We start from the raw sequence: 18,030 nt of genomic DNA, 5'->3' as shown, positions 1-18,030 counted from the left end.
TACTATATGATCCCATGTGCTCACTGCAGACCAGGACTCCAGCAAGCTGGACAATAGACAGGTCTACAGCAAAGAGATGGCCCTTGCCTTCCAGAGAATCTCAGAGTCTACAGATATACCATTTTATTTTCATTTTGCTGACGAGTGTTGCATCACAAAAAGTGGCCTTTTTTTCCCTTTTTTTTGCTCTTGAAGTCAATTATGTTCCTAGTGCCCCAAGAAGGTGGGGGAGGTTTGAGCTTCTTGCTTTCACAGAAAATATAAAACATTAAAACCTAGTTTTGCCACTCAGATTCCCCTATGTTTCATTGGAATACCCCTGCAGAAGCTTATTCAGCATGAGGGTGAACTTGGTTGTATCATACAGGCTCAAGGTCAAATGGATACCTTGTGCCAAGGCTCCCTGCCCTGATCTAGGTAGCAATGGAAAATTAGCCTACACCATCTCAGTACTTCATGAGTATGTGCTTTGCTCAGAAATAACTCTTTTTCTACATCTTCGTATTTTCTTTTTTCTTTTTCTTTTTCCCTCAGCATGCCCTGATTTCCTGCCCTTTCCTGCAATACCTCTCTTTGGTTTTTGTGTTTTCTGATAGCATCACCTAGTCACCCTCTGCAGATAATTCCTCTGGAGAAGGGCAAACATACAAAAATAATAGTTGCAAATCTCTCAGCATCATTCACTTGGTTTGTGAGGTGCAAAAGTAGAACTAATTATTTAATTTTTGGAGGGGCTACTGTGGTCTTTGTGTTTAGATGAGCCATAATCATGTTCCTCCAGACCCCAGGGAAGGAAGCTGAAGAAACCTCAGAAGAAAAGGTTGTCCCTGTTTCCATCTTTGCCTGTCAAAACCTTTGCCAATATGAGATAAAAGCACCAGTATGAGCAAATGAAAGATAAAGGAGAGGAGAGGGAAAGCAACTCAGAAACTTGGGGGTAGTTCTGTCTCTGCTGCAGCAGCTGGTGCTCATCTTTGACAGGTACAGGGAGAAATCAGACTGAAGAGGGATCTCAAGCAAGCAAACAAACAAATCACCTAAATGAACAAGCTGGGTAATAAAGTAGAGCTGAGAATCAGCAGCTAACGAACACATCTCTGTCACTGCACCACTTTCTCCTGGGTAGAACAGGAGTCAATTACCCACCTTCCAACAAGCTATTGATCAAGCTGCTGCCATCTATTGAACTGGAGACCTGGCCACCCTGCGTGTGGCTCTTTGATTTTCTCTCCCTCTGTAGTAGCACGTGGATGGAAGCCAGATGAGCTAGCACAGGACTATCGATCAACCCGCCTCCCTCCTCCTCCTCCTCCTCCTCCTCCTCCTCTTCTTCACCCCCGTTGCCACGGCAACCACGGCTGCAGCAGCAGCAGCAGCAGCAGCACTGTTTACCTGGCCTATTTATTTTCCTTTTCAATATCTTTCCCTTCTCCCCACTGCTCTCACCTTGGCATGATATTGGCAAAGCACTCAGCAGTTGTAAAAGGGATGAATTTTTATGACTCTGAGGAGGACAATGCAGTCCTCGGCTCTACTTTATCACCCAGTTTGTTCATTCAGTTGATTTGTTTCTGAGGAATCATTGCCTATAAACTATATATATTTCAGTCACCAAGTAGGTCATGCTCCAGACATGGAGGAGGACCTGTCATTCCAAAAATACAGGTCTCCTTCATACGGTTTAAATGTGCCTTTACTAAAATGCACATTTTCTTCTTATATATTGCCCAAGAGCACCAACAGAGAACTTATTCCAGCTCTGCCATCATTTGCCAGCTGTTAATCTCATTCAACTCCTGGGACAGTACATCATAAATATCAGGTGCACCAGCATTTCTTTCAGGTCTTCAGCCACCTTTGTAAGTTGTGTCGAGGGTGCAGTGTCTTACAGGGACCAGCTGCTAGGGAAGGAACAGTGACCAGAGTCATCTCCCAGTAGAGGGCCTTTGCAGAATGTTCATTCACCATGGCTTCCAGCTGCATACAATGAGCAGTCGAGTTTCTGGCTCTTCCCAGTTCAACAGCACTTTTAATCATTCCCAAGTGGCAACACTGTCTCGTCCCATCTCTTTTCCCATACTGCTTTCATTGCCTGAAACTGCCTTCCCATTCCTAGGCAGTCATGCTGCAAAGACCAAACAGTAGATAAATGTGCAACGTTCAAGGAATAGTTCATTTCCCTCCCTCCTGACTGTGTTATTTTTTGTGCTGAATCATCCATCTGCTGATTCTCAGTGTAGGATTCTCTGCTGAAAAAGGCTTTGTGCAGGGTATGAAATATAAGATATACAAATAAGAAATATTTCTTAGAATACAATACAGGTGTCCACCTTGTCTCAAAAGTCTTCCTGGTTTCCTTTTAATCGAAATTCTTCACCCAAGTCTCACATTCCTGATTCTTTCCACTGTAAAGCCATCAAACCCTCCCCAGAGACTCCCAGTCTTCCTCATAATTCAGTATGATTGATACAGGATGTAAAAAATCAGTTTATGTTATCAAGAACATATTATCTCTCCTTGAAGCAAAGCATTATAGGATAAACTGTGGAATTTGCTACTGCATGATATTAGGGAAGCAAATACTATATTTTAAAGAAAAAAGAGACATCTCTAAGAAACAGAAAGGCATTGGGAACTGGGTAAAAGGAAGCCCCAACCCCCAGTGCTGGGAGGCACAGAAGGACTGGGGTCAGTGAGGATTCCTACTTAATCCTTGGGTTTTGTCTACCCTAGATCACTGCTATGCTGGGGGTATTCAAGCCATCATCCTTGCCTATGAACAGTTTAGCTAATCTCACTCTGTCAGATACGCTACCAAGTTCAACTAGCCTAGACTTTATGCAGGAGGTCAGATCCAAGTTTGGCTGGGCAATGGACTCATTAAGAGCGAGCAGGTCTTGGACAGGCTCTGCAAAATGAGACTGGAATTGTGTGTTTAACCACAATCACACATGAGGGCCTCACCTCACTGGGGGACACTTGCTTCAGAGCACCATGAGACAGAGGTACATGTTTGACTGGCTGAGCAGTGGTCTGGTGTGACATGGCAGGATGTATGATACTAATGCAAATTGTTAGTAGTTATTAACTAATGAAATAGAAATGCCCATAAGGCACTTAACACTCTGCAGGAATAGAAAACAGCCCCGACTCTGCCCTCAGGAGCAGAAGATATAAAAAGGCAAGCGTAGTGAAAGGAAAACAAATAATATAGAAGGGGTGTAATGAGAAACAGCACATGGTTTTGCAGCCACAATTTAGGTCTGGTTTTGCAAAGAAAGGTTTGTGTGACTATAAGATCTTTGGTGGGGGAGAGTATATGACATGATAGGTCTGTCAGATGCATGCATGATTTTTGATACATTGATCAACTAAAAGCAAATTGGATGGGAAGCTGGTTCAGATATACTTAATTTCATTGAAACAAAAACCTGAGACTCTGACCCTTTCCCTCAGCTCACAAGTAGGTTGCAACAGGATTTATTATTTTCTAAGACTTCAGAAAATTCACACAGGTTGTTGTTGTCTTAAAAACAAATGGAAGAAAGAGCTTTTAACTGGTGTGTGGAATCAATACAACACAAAACTGCAGGAGATCAACTACCTTAGCTGCAGAAAGCTGACTTCAGTAGAGATGCTGCTGCAAAAGGTGGAGCAAAGAGGTACTAGAGAGCGCCATGAAAGGGTGGAGAGAGGCAGGAGACTGGTAGGGCTAGCAAAAGCTCACATTATTAGTGGAGGGGATAGAGAGAAGCATAATAGAAAAGATGAATGCGCAGTCCTGCACAGGTGACTTTCATTGTAACAAGTTCCTTAAACTCAGTTCAGTAAGAAGCAGTAGATAAATTCAAGCCAGGGACATGACCGTGTGCTGCAGAGATGACCTTTCTAGCTCCATTTGTGTGTGCTGCCGGGAGGAGAGGTGCATGTCTGATTTGGGATATGAATGCTATTGTAATGAAGATTAGAGATGCAGAGCCCTTGGTAAAATGGCTATAGGAACAAGGATCTTGTGAACACTGGGTGTGAAGAAAATTAGTTTGTCCACAAATTGAATCAGGGTGAACTAAGCGAGGAATTACAACATCTAAGCCACACACGGCTGGCTGTGGAGTCTACCAAAAGAAAATCAGTGAGCAGCAAGTGTAAGAAAGATTAGGATTTAATTTTTATCCAGTATTTTAATTAATGGCAAGATGTGCAAGAGGGAGCATGCATTCAGGATACCGAATGAGAGTCTGGCCCAGCCCAGCCCGTCTTTTCCACAAAACACTAGCGTTTCACTAAGCACACTAAGCTGCCGTGCTGTTTCATCAGACGCCGCTCTGGTGTGTATCATATGATATGGCAGCCGCTCAGGCAGGCGGGGAGCAGCGCAGCCTGTAATTTCCTGGTCATATGTAACTGGGTGGGGAAGCGCCTGATCCTTGGGGTGAGTAATGCTGGAATCGCACCACCAGGCACCCTGCTCTCTGCTGTTCCAGGCAGCTGCGGTGCTGCTCTTGCTGTTCTGGCAGACATTCCCCAGGGCATCCCAATGCTCTTACGCTCTGCTACACTTAAAACACCCTCCTGTAACCTGTGTCGCTGCGCACAGCCCGTCACTTCCCCACGTTCCCAGCTGTTTGCGGGGGTTGCCGCTGAGCACTGCGGATCTTAGCGCGGCACATTCGCCTCCCCTGCCGCGGGTGTGACGCCGGGCGGCCCCGCTGCCCTCACGGCCGGCCCGAGCCCAGGCAGGGCTGCGCTGCGGCGCCTCTTTGGGAAACGCTCCGGGCTGCGGAGCGAAGGGGAGCGGCCTCTCCCGGCAGCTCTGCCGGCCTGCGCGGGGCTGGGGGCACCGCCTCGCCCCTCCCGCCTCCTGCCATGGCCGCGGCCGTGGCCGCCCCGCCGGGCCGCCCGCCCAGCAGGCCCGGCCCCCCCACGGCCCTCTCCAGGCGAAGGTTGCTTGATTGCTTTTTTGGGGTTGGTTTTTTTGTTTCGTTTTGTTTTTCCCTCCTCTTTCTTTCATTTTTTCCCTTTTCCTGCTCCGAGACATTTTCCTACGTGCGTTTTTCTCCAGTGGAGCTGATTTACGAGCTGGGTTTGGCGGGGGCCGGAGCTGCCGGCCGCGGCGCGGGGCAGGGGGGCTCCCGCTGCGCTCCCCAGCCGGGGAAGCGCACGTCTCCCCGCCCGACAGGAGCTGTAATTTCCGGCAGACATTTGAGGTCTGCGACATCTGCAACAAGGCGCGGCAACTCCCAGCAACCCCCATGGCCGGGAGCGGGGCGGCTCCTCCAGCCTCCTCCCCGGCCATTTGTGTTTTACTCATTTCCTGCTCCCAGTAATGAGGCCAGCGATGCCGGGGTGGCGGTGGTGCTGCTGAGAAGGCAGATTGTTAAACACACACATGGATGTTTTTGTTTCACGATGAATTTTTAGTGCTCGTGAAAGGGAGGGACTAAGCGGAGCTGGCTGGAGCCTGGCACAGGACCAGCAAGCTTCCCGGCAGCCCTCTGCCAAAGAATCCAGACATGCAGCCCCCGTCCGGCTCCTCCGGCCCCTTGTGCTCTGCTCCCCCCGCGTTCCGCAGGGGCCTCTCCCGGCGGCAGCGCTGCCCGGGGACGCTGCAGACCCCCTGCCACCCACGCCTGAGTCCCTTCACCGCCCCAGCCCTGCAAACACGCTGCAGTCCTGACCCCTGACTCCTTAATCCCAATTTTTCTCGGTCGTCTATGGAATTACTGCAGGAGGGTGGACGGAGGCTGTGATATTAACATCCTTGGAGTCGAAAACAACTAGAGGCCAAATAGATTCATTGCACTAGTGACTTGAACTAGGTGAAATGTCGACAGAATTACTCAACACCACAGCCTCCGACTCTCGGTACAGAAAATAAACAAGCCTTCTAGTGATGTTTTGTATAGTCTCCAGCCCAGCCCCAACCCACCCATCTGTTTCATTCCCCAAGGGACCAAAGGGACATGGGTCTCTTGGCATGTGACCATCGTTTCCTACACATTCGCCACAGATGAACTCTGCCATTTGTCTCCTGTTACAGTCTACTAACAGGATTCCGCGGGTTTTGCTCGGTTTTGTTCTGTTTTGATTTTTTAAAAATTTGTCGTTAAGGAAAAAAGAGAACAAAAAACTTTTTTTGGCTGCAGCTATCAGCTAATTTTTGGTTGCTTTCGAATGCCAAGGCCAGCAAGATCCAGGAATTCATCTACTGGTGCCAGCAAGAAAGCAGTGACCCAAACAAGGGAGCCAGAACTTGGACCGCAGTCCTTGCCAGGGATCAGCGAGAGGCCAGAGAGACCATGCTGCTGAGTCATCACCGCTCCAGCTGCTCCAAGCCTTTTCTGGGGACGCGGCTGTTGCTAAGATTCCTGGGAGCTGACTGATTGCTCCTTCTATAGTCATGGAACACACACGTACACGTCAAAGGAGCAAGGAGCAGCAGCTGGGGCGAGCTCAGAGCGAGCACACAGCCTGCTGGCCGTGCGCGGCCGGGCTCGGGGGCTGTGCGGGCTGCGGGAGCTGCGCTGCTGCTCGGAGCTCCTTCTGCAGGCACCTCGGTCCCGTCTGACTCCCACTCATGGAGCCATTGCAAAAATCAAACAGTCCAGGCGGTGATTTTGTACAGTTTTCTTTTGTTTGTACTTGCACGTTTCACCATATTTCTCCCCGCTGCATTTAGAGGTAGGGACATGCTTAGAATCTGCAGTGCATTCCTTGCAGGGTCATTATTGGGTCATTCTCTTCATGCAGTAAATAAAAATGTTCAATCAGCAGGAAAGTAAAGTGAGCACTTTCCAGTTCTAGGGCCCAGGAGTGAAACAGGTAATATTTCTTATTAAGCCCTGTAAGGTTTCAGAGTATTCTGCAGTTTTACACACTGCACAGGAAGGGAATGCTTGTTCATGAGCACCCTGCATTTTCCTTCTCCCAATTTAATATTTTTAATATTTTTACTCTCCTGCCTTTTATCTGAGGTGCTTGCCTCCCTCAGATGCTGCAATTACCCTTGTTTCCTGCTCCACATTTGACATTCAACAAACTACTTGCACTCAGGCTTTCAAATCTCACGCTATATAATCATGTTTAGATTGTTAAAGCCTAAGGGTAAAGGATCTGTCTTCTGTCTCTGACATTAGACACATCACAGATTTCAAAGGAATAACTAATCGTACTAACATTTAATAGTAAAACCAATGATTCCAGAACCCAGTCTTCCTACTTCTCTGTTGAGTGTTTGTTGAGGTGCCAAACTGAGAATTACAAATTGCCAAATAAATTTGCAGAGCACTTGATTTTTGTGATCACTTTTTTCCCAGTAGCACCTCGGAGTCCTACCCATGAGCTAAGACCACTGTATACTATAATACTAAAAAAAGGCTCTCTGCCCCAAAATGTTCACAGTCTAATAATAAAACAAGAGACCAACAGTGGGCAGAGGTAGACAGGAGAGGACCTGCAGGAAATGGTTTTGGCCAGCATGGCAGGAGGTGTTTTTCACAAGTAAACCAACTGAATTTTAGGGCAGTTTCAGGTCAGGAAGAAGGACTTTTCTGAGATCCTTAAAAATGCAGTTTTCAACTCAATAGCTCCTTTTTGCAGGAGAAAATAGGCACCTAAGGCTATTTTCAAAAAGGAGCTTTAACTATTGCATAAGGTCAGCATCCCATTTGAATCTACTTCTGGCCAAATCAACAGAGTTAGTCAGTTCCTCAGCATACGAAATCTGTTTATGGAGACAAATGTAAGGTGTAGCCAAATGCAGACATGGGTAAACTTACCTGTTAAGTGTTTTGAGAAAGATGACAAGAAATCATATATGCACCAATATAGAAACATTAAAGTCCAAATCGCTCAAAGTGGATGTGGCAATCTCCATCGCAGCAAATGCAAGAAAATCCCGAGGGACACAAGAGAACTGCTTGGAAAAAAGTGCTTGGGGACTGGAAGAAGCCACTCAATACTGACTGTAAAGGAAGAGATTAAATGGGATCAGATACACTTTTTCTAGCTTTAATTTATATGGTGGTTTAGGTATTGTAGAAAACAGAGGGAAAAAAGCACTACACATCTGAAGTTTCTAATTACTTGCATATGTAGATTCAGAAGCTGCTTTTGGCTTGTGGTATGATGGTATGCCTGCATGGATGGTGAAAGACATATATGATGAAGCTCATCTTTCCACTGCATGCAGTTACATGCATGCTGTACTTAAAAAGTTCTGCAGTTACAACATCTGAATCACTATTTTTTGTTAACCAAGAGTGATTTTTATGCCCCTAGAGTGACTAGCGATTCAGAGTACAGGGAAGTCTGTTGGGTATTGCTTGCAGAAACTCACCACCAGCAACACAATGAGAGAGTACACTCTAACCTAAGATGCTACACAACATCCCCCATGGGAACATCCCCCATTCTCAAATTTTGGGCATTTTGGAATCATAGATGTGAACCATTAGATGTGTTGCAACGCATCAGTCACCACTTGTATTTGAGACACGTCTGCTGTGGCTGGGATGGATGGCAAGGGATGCCCAGGAGCAGCTTAGACTGCAGATGACAGGAAATCTTAACTCTGGCTTTGAAGAAGAGGTCAAGCTCCACTCTGTTCTGAGCCATTGTTCAGCCAGTCCTATAAATACAATCTCTGGAGCAATCAGATCTTCCAAACTACTAATTGATCTTGAGTCTCCCACGTTCAAACAAGATAATAAAATGGCCCATGAAGAGATGCTTCTGTGCACTTATTTGTCACTGAAATCTAGAACAGTTCTCAGCAGAGGTTCAGGTTTTGTTGTGGTATAGAGGGTGCTGGCAGCTCTGTATTCAGACTCCTGTGCTTGCTTTCAGTGCTAGCTTCTAGCTCCAGCTAGCCTCTGCAAAACTTTTTTACTCCAGACACTAGTGATAATTACAGAGCCTTTGAAATGGATCCTTTCTGCTTATAAGAATGTTTGTTTGTATGATATGGACAAGGATAGCTGCTTCCTCTGCCTTCTAAGAAGTCGTGTGAAGAGCCCCAGAAGGTTTCAGCCTTCCCCCACTACTATCTGCATCAATTCTAGGTCTTTATGTTTATTTTCAAGGCTGCCTGTGAAACTATCCAAGAATATATTAGAAAAGCCTCTTTCTTTGCATGTTGATAACACTGTTCTTCTGAAGCTTAGGATAATGAAAGACAAGGCATTCTGTAAACAGGGTCATGCTTTACAGATCACTCTGCTTGAAGATATAAATCTCCTTTCTCTGGCTTTACTGAAGACAGATCAGAAAACAGCAGAGAAAAGACAAGAAGGTGAAAGAAGAAAGAGATGAAAGGAAACCATGAGTGAAAAGAGCTAAAACAGTGAGAGAGAGGGAGTGAGAAAAGAACCAGCTTGAAAATATAATTAAATCAGTTCAATGAAGAAAAATGTTTTACCTTTCCAGAGACGTGGGAAAGAAAATCAGCCCAGTGGGATGCCATGCATTATTCTGCTCTTAGCTACTGTAGAGAGAGAGTTTATGGGCATATGGAGAAAGGAATTCCATGCTGCAGTACAAAGAAATATGCTTGTATAGGTGATGTGTCTGCTTATACAGCTTAGGCCAATCTAGCTCTGTACAGTACATAAACAAAACAAAGTCCTGTATTGGGGGGTTTGCAGCTGTTTTCTAATGTTATTCATGAGAGCATTTGATTTGATGGCAGCAGGGATTCATGTGGCATTGCACCCCAAATCATAAGCTTTAATGACATAAGTTTTACCCTTTCTGATATTCCTGTTATGAAGTAATACACTCTTCTGAAGGCCACCAATACTAAACAACTCTGATATCTGCAGATACTGAGAAATCTCAGGACCTCTGTGAGATTAGAATAATGTCGATGTAAGGAGTCTGTCATGGGGAGAGAAATCCCCACTCCCATGTGCATGCTTTTGAAGGCCCACAAACCTTTAGTCCAAAAGATTCAATAGGATTGTAATAGGATTGTAATTCATGGAAGTGTCATGCTTTAGTGTTGTGTCATAAAGGTTTAAAAAAGTGTAGTTAATCATTAATTAGTTTGTGATACTAGAACATATCAATTACAATTAAAACGTAAAAATCTAAATAAAACACACATATCCACTATAATTTTATAGCATAAATTTTTAATGATGTCTCAGTCACCGTTACATTCCATTGTTCAGCTTTCTTCTTGTTTGGATAAGCCCACTTTACAAAAAGATCTCCAAGTGGATCTTTGTAACTACCATGACCCATCATGATTTATTTTATTACCAATTCTTCTGTGACACAAATGAATGTTCAATTTTTCTTTGAGTTAATTTATAGAGATATTGAGTAGTTTTGCACTCAAAACACATTTCTTAGATGTTCAGTAGAATAAGTCACTGTATCCCAGTTTCACAGAACTAATGCCAGGCTAAGAAGCCCGGAATACTACAGCAATAGTACTTAGCTATGTAAATATTTGCACACATCAGGTTATATTCTCCAGTGCACTAGAATTTCTTGGTATTATGAACCTTATTGAACAGAAATCAAAATGAAAGGTTCAGGGTGGCATGCACCTTGCCTAACACTAGGTTTCTAAACCTTGGGACGTTGCCTAGATTGGTCACTTAGGCATCTTCCATAGTCTGCCAAGAGGGCAATTTGCTTCTTTGTAAGGCGTATTTCTGAGAAGGTGAGATGAAATACCAGAGAATGAAATGCCCTTTGGTTTGCTATTCTGTTTCTTTGTGATGTGCATGAGGTAAGCAGTTAATTGATCTTTTGGGTAGGTGGCCAGTCAAGATGCTTGCCAGCCTCAGAAAGTTCCTCATTCCTCCTTTTAATAGCCTTGTTCCCAGACATGCATAATCATTTTCACTCATCTAACCAGACCATGTGGCCTTCAAATGCTTCCTTATGTAGACATCTGTCTTCTCATTTTTATCCCACAAACTAACACAAGTACACTGATGTGTCTTGATGATGTACCTGTGCTGAAGATATTCTGATGCCCGTTTAGGGACAGCACCTGCAGGCTTTCACTGAAGGAAGGAGAGTATGCAGCCCTTCCTTTGGGAATCTCATGCAAAGAAGGGCTGCAGATGCACTGCATGGCATAGGCCAAAGTGCATTCCTACCTCTGGAGAGGTCACCATTGCTAAAGGAAACACAGTGAATATTATTCCAATATAAACAAAAAAACTTCAGTATAAAGAATGGTTACAAAAGAAATGACATTTTTATACTTTTCCAGACCTTTGTATCAGTGTAAGAAATGTCTTGCTGGGTCAGATTATTGGTTCACCTTGCTGAGTTTTCTGATTCCAGCAGTGCCAGCTGGAGACTATACTTGAGGAAAGCATGAGTATTTGATCAAAAGAGTTATTGCACAAATTAACATTGTCCTTATAACCAAATCTGGTTCCTTGTGAGCCATGGTGGGGAGTATAATACTAAGGCAATTATCCTCCCACTTGCTGTATGGATATCTAATTTTGGAAATTTTGGAAGCACAGGTACAGTGTCTTTTTGTGCAGTTGTTCTTTAGACTGTTGTTCCTGGAGTAATGAGACTCTGTGCATTCAAGATTTGTTACATGGACACAACCTCATGACAGCAGATAAAAGATGGAAGAATTAACAACTTCAGAAAGCAGTCTTAGAAAATGAACAGTGATATTTATATTTGAAATTGTCTCATTGTTCTAGTCCTTGACTTTTGTTGCAATGAATACTTAGCACTGGCTAGTGGTTACAGTTAGTCCCTCTCTGCCTCTGTTTCCTGACTTTAAAATGCAGAAAGTAGTATCTGTCTCCTTCATGGGATATTGTCATTGAATACATAAGAGATTATGATATATTCAGATACTGAGGAATAGACTCTGTTTAACAGTCTGATCTAGAGATATATAAAATAAGAGGGTTCCAAGAAGTGGCTGGAATATCTTTTTAAAGAGGGAAAAAATTACATCTGAGGAGGTTATGAGAGCACTGGAAAAAGGAGCAAAATGTGAGCATGACCATTACAAATTAAGAATGTGGAAACATCAGAAGAAAGATTAAAAGGAAGCTTTAAGCAGGACATTTTCACAGATGTGGTTTTAAGGGTATCACATGGGAGTGGGAGAATTCTGCCTAGAGCTGGAAGACCCAGTGTGGAGAGACATGTCTTTTCTCCTTTCAAATTCCAAAGTCATCATTGACTGGCTCTGTGGCTCTGAGTAGGTTATTCTGTGTATAGGCACCACCCTCTCCACTGGTGACACAGGGGTAATGGACCATGACAGGGAGATGAGAGATTACAGATGGGGAGATTACATTAACTGATGTCTGAAATATTGTAAGCCCTTCATGGGGATGTACTAAAGGAAGAACAAAAATACCACCATTTGTTGGTCGCAACATTGACTAGGAATATTTGGAAGATCATGGACTGCTGTTATTTTAAAAATAGAATGGATGTTGTCAGTGTTGAAAGACAGAGAAGTGACACAGGGACAGTTGTTGCAGTGCAGGGGCATATCACTCATCTGATCCCTGCAGTGTTGGTGAGTAGTATCTGGTATCCTCTTTCTCAAGAATCAGTTGTCAGGTCCAGCTGTGCCTCAGACCAGTCCTGGGCCACCCAAGGATGAATAGACTTTTCAGCCTTCCTCCTTTGAGAGGAAGAAGTGCCAGGTGTGATGTGGCTTTTAGAAGGTGAGAACCATGTGAACTACTCTGAGAACAGGTAGTGCAATTTCCCTGGTTACAGGGGGACATTACACGTGGTCTCTGTCTCATGGGCAGCATTGGAACAGGCAGCATGTGTGGGAAAGCATGGAGAAGACATCACAGAGCACCTGCAGTGTCCAGAGTTCAATCAGCCTTTTTCCAGGTGGAGATTCATTCTCCCCTCTTTACTCTGAATAACCAAAACATGCCTTCAGCTGCTGTTTCAAGAGACAAACCTTGGATGTCTGGCACCTCTATAAGCCATCTCAGTGAATTAAAAGAACCAGAGTGCATTGTAAAGACCTTTAAGCTACTTGTTGTTTCCAGGTAATTGAGAGGCTGCCCTGGTGGTAGCCAAGTTGTTGGTCTGGATTCCAATCATCTTTCCTCTGTATGTGACACTGTTGCTTCTTTGTCCCCTCCGTTCCTTTTGTAGCTGTCTCACATTTAATATTGAAACTCGGCATTCCTTGGGCAGGGCCCATTCTTTTCTTCTCTGTTTGCACACTGGCTAACACAGTAAGGTACTGGTCCATGACCAGAACTACTGGGCACCATGCTAATGATTATAATGGCAGTAATTAATAATGCTTTGTTCTTTGATCTTTGGGCTTGCCGAGGCAGTCAGCTGCTGTAATTGTTCTCTGCCCTAGGGCTGAGTATGTAGTCAGCTTGCTCTTTTTGGCTATATCTGTTGATTTGATCTTGGTGCCCTGTTCTATATGTTCACCCTGTCTTCAGGCTGGCAGACTGGAGTCTCCTAAAGTGGTTTTGAGGGCAGTTAACCAGGCTGCCTTTGGATCCACTTCTTTCACTGGGGATGGCTTGTTTTCCCTTGTATGCTCTGCTGCTACTGTTATCTTTCTCTGTGTTCACACCAGCTCCCAAATAAGGTGTTCATATTTCCCTGTTGTGTTGATACCTTGTCATGATATGGTAGTGTTTTTATACACTGATGAATATTATTCATAGGTCAGTTGTTACTTCCAAGTCCTTGTATCCGTACACAACTTCTGTTGGTGGACTGGGAATTTCAAGTGGATAAATCAGAAGCAATAAATATCTGAATGACTGAACATCTCAGCTGATCCAAGGAGGAGATCTGGGAGGCTTAAATGGTATGGATTTGTGTTTCATGTCACAAATCATACATGCTTGTAAATTTATTTTTTTAGGGGACACATTGTCAGTTGTGTATGTAGTCCTGGAAATGGCAGTGGACATCCCTGTGCAGCTGTGAGGGAGGTATGTCCCTTGAGGGACAGAGGCAGACTTCTCAGCAAATGGCTTCTCTAGAGCACATTGCTTCTCCATTTAGTATTTAGTATTTAAGTTGCCCTAATATGAGAAGTGATGAAAATTTGCATTTCCTTCTCCTTTTAAAAAACCCCAAACATTCTAAAGCCATTGCTAGTTACCGAACAATTGAAGAGGCTTCCATCTGACAATCCTTCTAGGTAGCTGAACTGTATCCTGCTGATAGCAGCTGTGCTGCCAAGGTCTGAGTGGTGTCACTGGGACAAGCAGCTAAACATATTATGGTTACCTGAGGTCCTAAAGAGAGGCTAGATAGGTGTGGCCTCTTCTCCACAGCAAGACCTCTAATACCTTTTCCAGAAGTGGAGTGGTCCCATCTGCATGGCAGGTTCCTGCAGCTGTGATACCATTTAGGTCCCTATATAACAGCATGCCATCAGAAGGCAGAGTGTGAGGAGGCAAGAGTCTCAAAAAATGAGAACTGAAACCCTCTTGCCTTTATTCCAGACTCTCTTAAAGTAATTTCCAAGCTCACCCAGAGCGGCTGCAATACTGCACAGGTCTAACACCTAAAGAGGAAACTGAACTCATGAGTCACTCCAGGAGGGCTAGACTAATGCAGCAAAGTTTGGAAACTTCATCCCTTCATCAAAACCACAGAAGTCCAAGGGAAAGCCTAGACTGGCAGGATTAGAAATACAAGGGTGTTAGAGAACACAGCAGGAGACATAACCCAAATTTGGTGACCTGCCCGAACAAACACCTATGACAGAGAACTGAGGAATATGATATTTGTGCTTGTGTGAGAACCAGCATAGTGGAATAGTAATTATCATCTGCTGAAATAGCCAGAGCATGGTGGAAAGTCAGGACACATCTTTTCTAGTTGGAAAATGTGACCTATCAAAAAAACGATTGATTGTTTCTCAGAATTTGCCAAGTCTTCCAGGTTATTCAACATCACTCCAGCTGCAGTGGTGAAGAGGACAAAAACACTCTTGCAGTTAACCTGTGTTAACACTGGAGATAGAGAGCAGATCATATCTTACACAAGGCTTCAGTTTTCTTATGAGGTCTTTTGGGGCATTTGCAAGCAAAGCCAGGTCCTATTTTGCTTGGGGAAAATGTTTCATGCAGTGAAGTGAATCAAAGATTTCCTTTTTGACTTCTCATGCTCTTATTCCCTTCTCTTGGCACAGCAAGCCATACCTCTAGCAATGGATTCAGCCTTGCAGATGAACTGTGGGAAGAGAACTGTGGCCCAAACATCTCACTAAGCCAGATCCTTGCTGGCTGGATTCCTTAACTCCACAAAAGAAGGAAGATCAACACAAAACATCTGAAAAGCAGAACTTGGAACAGTCAATTTATTCTGAATACTAAATTCCCAAGGGTTTATTTTCCAAACAAGATGGGGCAGTTTAGGGAAGAGCCAGAAACTTTCATTTCCATTTTATTAGTGTGTTAGCAAGAATTACCCATTAGCTCATTCTCATCTTGCTGTTTCACTTAATGGATTTCAGATACATTCTCATATCTACCCTGAAACTAACACTGATCCCTTCTGACCCCTAGCCTGTCCTCCAAATCCATTCCTTGCAGCTAGGAAAAGATAGATGACTTCCTGCAATCTTGGAAGAAATCAAGGATTCAAGTGCATTTAAGTGCTGGTATGCAAATGTTATTAAAGGGCAGAATAAACCCTGATGCAGGGTTACACCACTCTGCATAGAACTGATAATTTTTATACTGTATTGATGTTTCATTCCCATTTGGTTTTGTTTAATGAAAGGTTTTCAGTTCTTCCCTTTTTATAAAGGGACTGCAGTGTTTATTATGAACATTCAGACTCCCTGGCCAGGGGAGAGTTAATAAGCACGTAGTAAACAAGCAAGAATGTGTGAAAACAAAAAATACAGATAATTCTTTATTCACTTTGACCACAGAGTCCTGTGTCTCTGAAATCTTGGCAGCCCCCAAACTCAGAGTTCCTCCCTCCACTGGGATGAGACATTAGCTAGTGTATCAAGCAATTACATAGGGTATTTTTTTGTGCAGAGCTGTGACATCATGCTTGGCAGCTCCCCAAGGCACCAGATCCAATTACCTGAGTCACCAGCAAAGGGATATTGCCAAGAGGCTGTCACTGAATTCAGCTCTGGTGAATGCAAGAACAGAAAAAGCCAAGTGAAATGGCTGACAGCAGACAGGGGGAGGGAGGGGGGAGGGAAGGGAGCAGCAGCAGTTCCTCATCAGAGACATGGAAGGAGAAATGGATAAGGAAAGGATGAAAAAATCCAGGGAGAAGGAGCTAAGAAAGAGCCGTAGGGTAAACTCTGTAAGGGGAATTTCCAAGTGTTCCCTCTGTCCTACATAAGGGATGATTTGAGCCACTAGATTGACACAGGTCAAATGCTCTTGGAAGAGTTTTTTGGTATGTAATTTAAAAATTAATCTTCACTGTCAATGGAACTGATGCCTTTTTATTTTGTGATCCCATCTGGAACGTCGTTTTTTCAATTTGCTGCATTTTCCAGCTTTCTGCTAAAGCTGTTTCAAAGGACTGAGAAACAGACCTCATTGCTGCTTGCTGTTCCCTGCCCTGGGTTATGTTCCCTTTGCAGCTGCAATATCTTCCTTGCCTGGAGGAGTTTGCAAGGAGTACAAGGTTCCTCTGAATCTGGCACGTGGTGTCTTGTTTTCATAATGAATCCTCTGGAGGCTTCTGTTAATTACTTCACCAGAATTCTTATATATAGCATCAAAATTAAATTCCCCTAACACAGAGAAGAAATATAGGCCTGTGTTGCCTAAGGAGGCAGCACTGAAGTGGTGACTTTAACATGCACAAAAGTATACCGATGGATTTCAAAGCCCTGGCATAAATAGGTTCCCTACACAGGTCACATTTGCAGACTGGGAGATGCTCACATGGAGAATTCCACCTGCATGCAGCATAACCAGCTACAGGCAGGGAAGGAGGTTTATGTGCTGGGCACAGGCAGGGTAGGCACACAGCATTAGGAACACCAGCACACATAGACATATCTGGTAAGATGGAGAAAGAAAGTCCATAAACCACAGAAATACACACTGCTCACAAGTGCAGCTTCAAGTACTGTGCACACACAAAAGCTATTAAGATGTAGATGCAGCCTCATTAATCTGGGCTGTTTTACAAACCCTATTCCCTAGCTTTCGTAGGGGATTTAGGTGATAAATGAGGCCATTTTGAAATCTGGCAAAATGCCGCCTTCCTCACAGAATACTACAGAATAAAATTCTTATATAATTTGTAAAGCATGAGGGGGAGGGGGCATCTCCAGGAAGGAACACATGTCTGGGCGTGTGTTTGCATGTAAACTATTAGCTTTATCTCCACTGCAGTGCATTTGTGCAAGTATTCTGTGTGTCTCTGTTGTGTGTGGGGGTATGGATATACAGCTGAGGCTCTGTGAACTGATTTGGACATTGGATAGGAAGAGAAGGGACCTCTGAGTGTGGATCTCATATCTGCTCCCATCCCCACGTTGGGAAACTTGCCATAGCTGACCTTCAGGGTCTACTACAAAGGTTATGGGTTAAGCAGGAATAAGGGCCTTAATTTATCATGGGTGGGTTGGGGAGTTGTCTAGCAATAAAGATATCTTGTCAGCATCATGACCTTTGCTTTGTGTTTGTGAACTTTTGCTATCAGTACCCTAGGGGCTTAGGAGAAATGAAGGATATGAACAGAGATATATGGGTATGTGTATGGTGTGACTATCTTGTTCATTAATTGTGGAACCATGTGTGAAAAATATTTACATACATCTTTTGCTTTCCCCTCCTACGTTAATGTCAGAGTTACAGACGCTGTAATTTATCGATTAGTCTTTATTGAGATTGCCTCTGGCAGTGCAGACCTTCAAACAGCTTTGAATGGGTGCCGCTGATGGAATCTTCTGTAAATGAGTGATGCTTCATCATGCTACAACTCCCTAGTTTGTACAGTAGCTCATGTCATCTCTACATCTTTACAACACCCCACTCAGGTAGGAGACTGCACATACACAAGTTACCTGTGTTCTAACTGGGCACC

The 18,030-nt window shown here is 44.0% G+C and overlaps 1 protein-coding gene across 1 annotated transcript in view; it reads left to right on the top strand.

The window, feature by feature from the left end:
* The first annotated feature begins 4,339 nt into the window (after positions 1 to 4,339).
* Positions 4,340 to 18,030, top strand: part of ANGEL1 (angel homolog 1) — a 72,431-nt gene continuing 58,740 nt past the window's right edge. The window contains exon 1 of the mRNA XM_079308556.1: positions 4,340 to 4,432. The gene's annotated coding sequence lies outside the window, so the exon portion shown is untranslated. The remainder of the gene's footprint in view (positions 4,433 to 18,030) is intronic.

This window comes from Erithacus rubecula (genome assembly GCF_903797595.1).
Source record: "Erithacus rubecula genome assembly, chromosome: 6".
Lineage (NCBI taxonomy): Eukaryota > Metazoa > Chordata > Aves > Passeriformes > Muscicapidae > Erithacus > Erithacus rubecula.
This window is presented reverse-complemented; position numbering and strand designations above follow the sequence as displayed.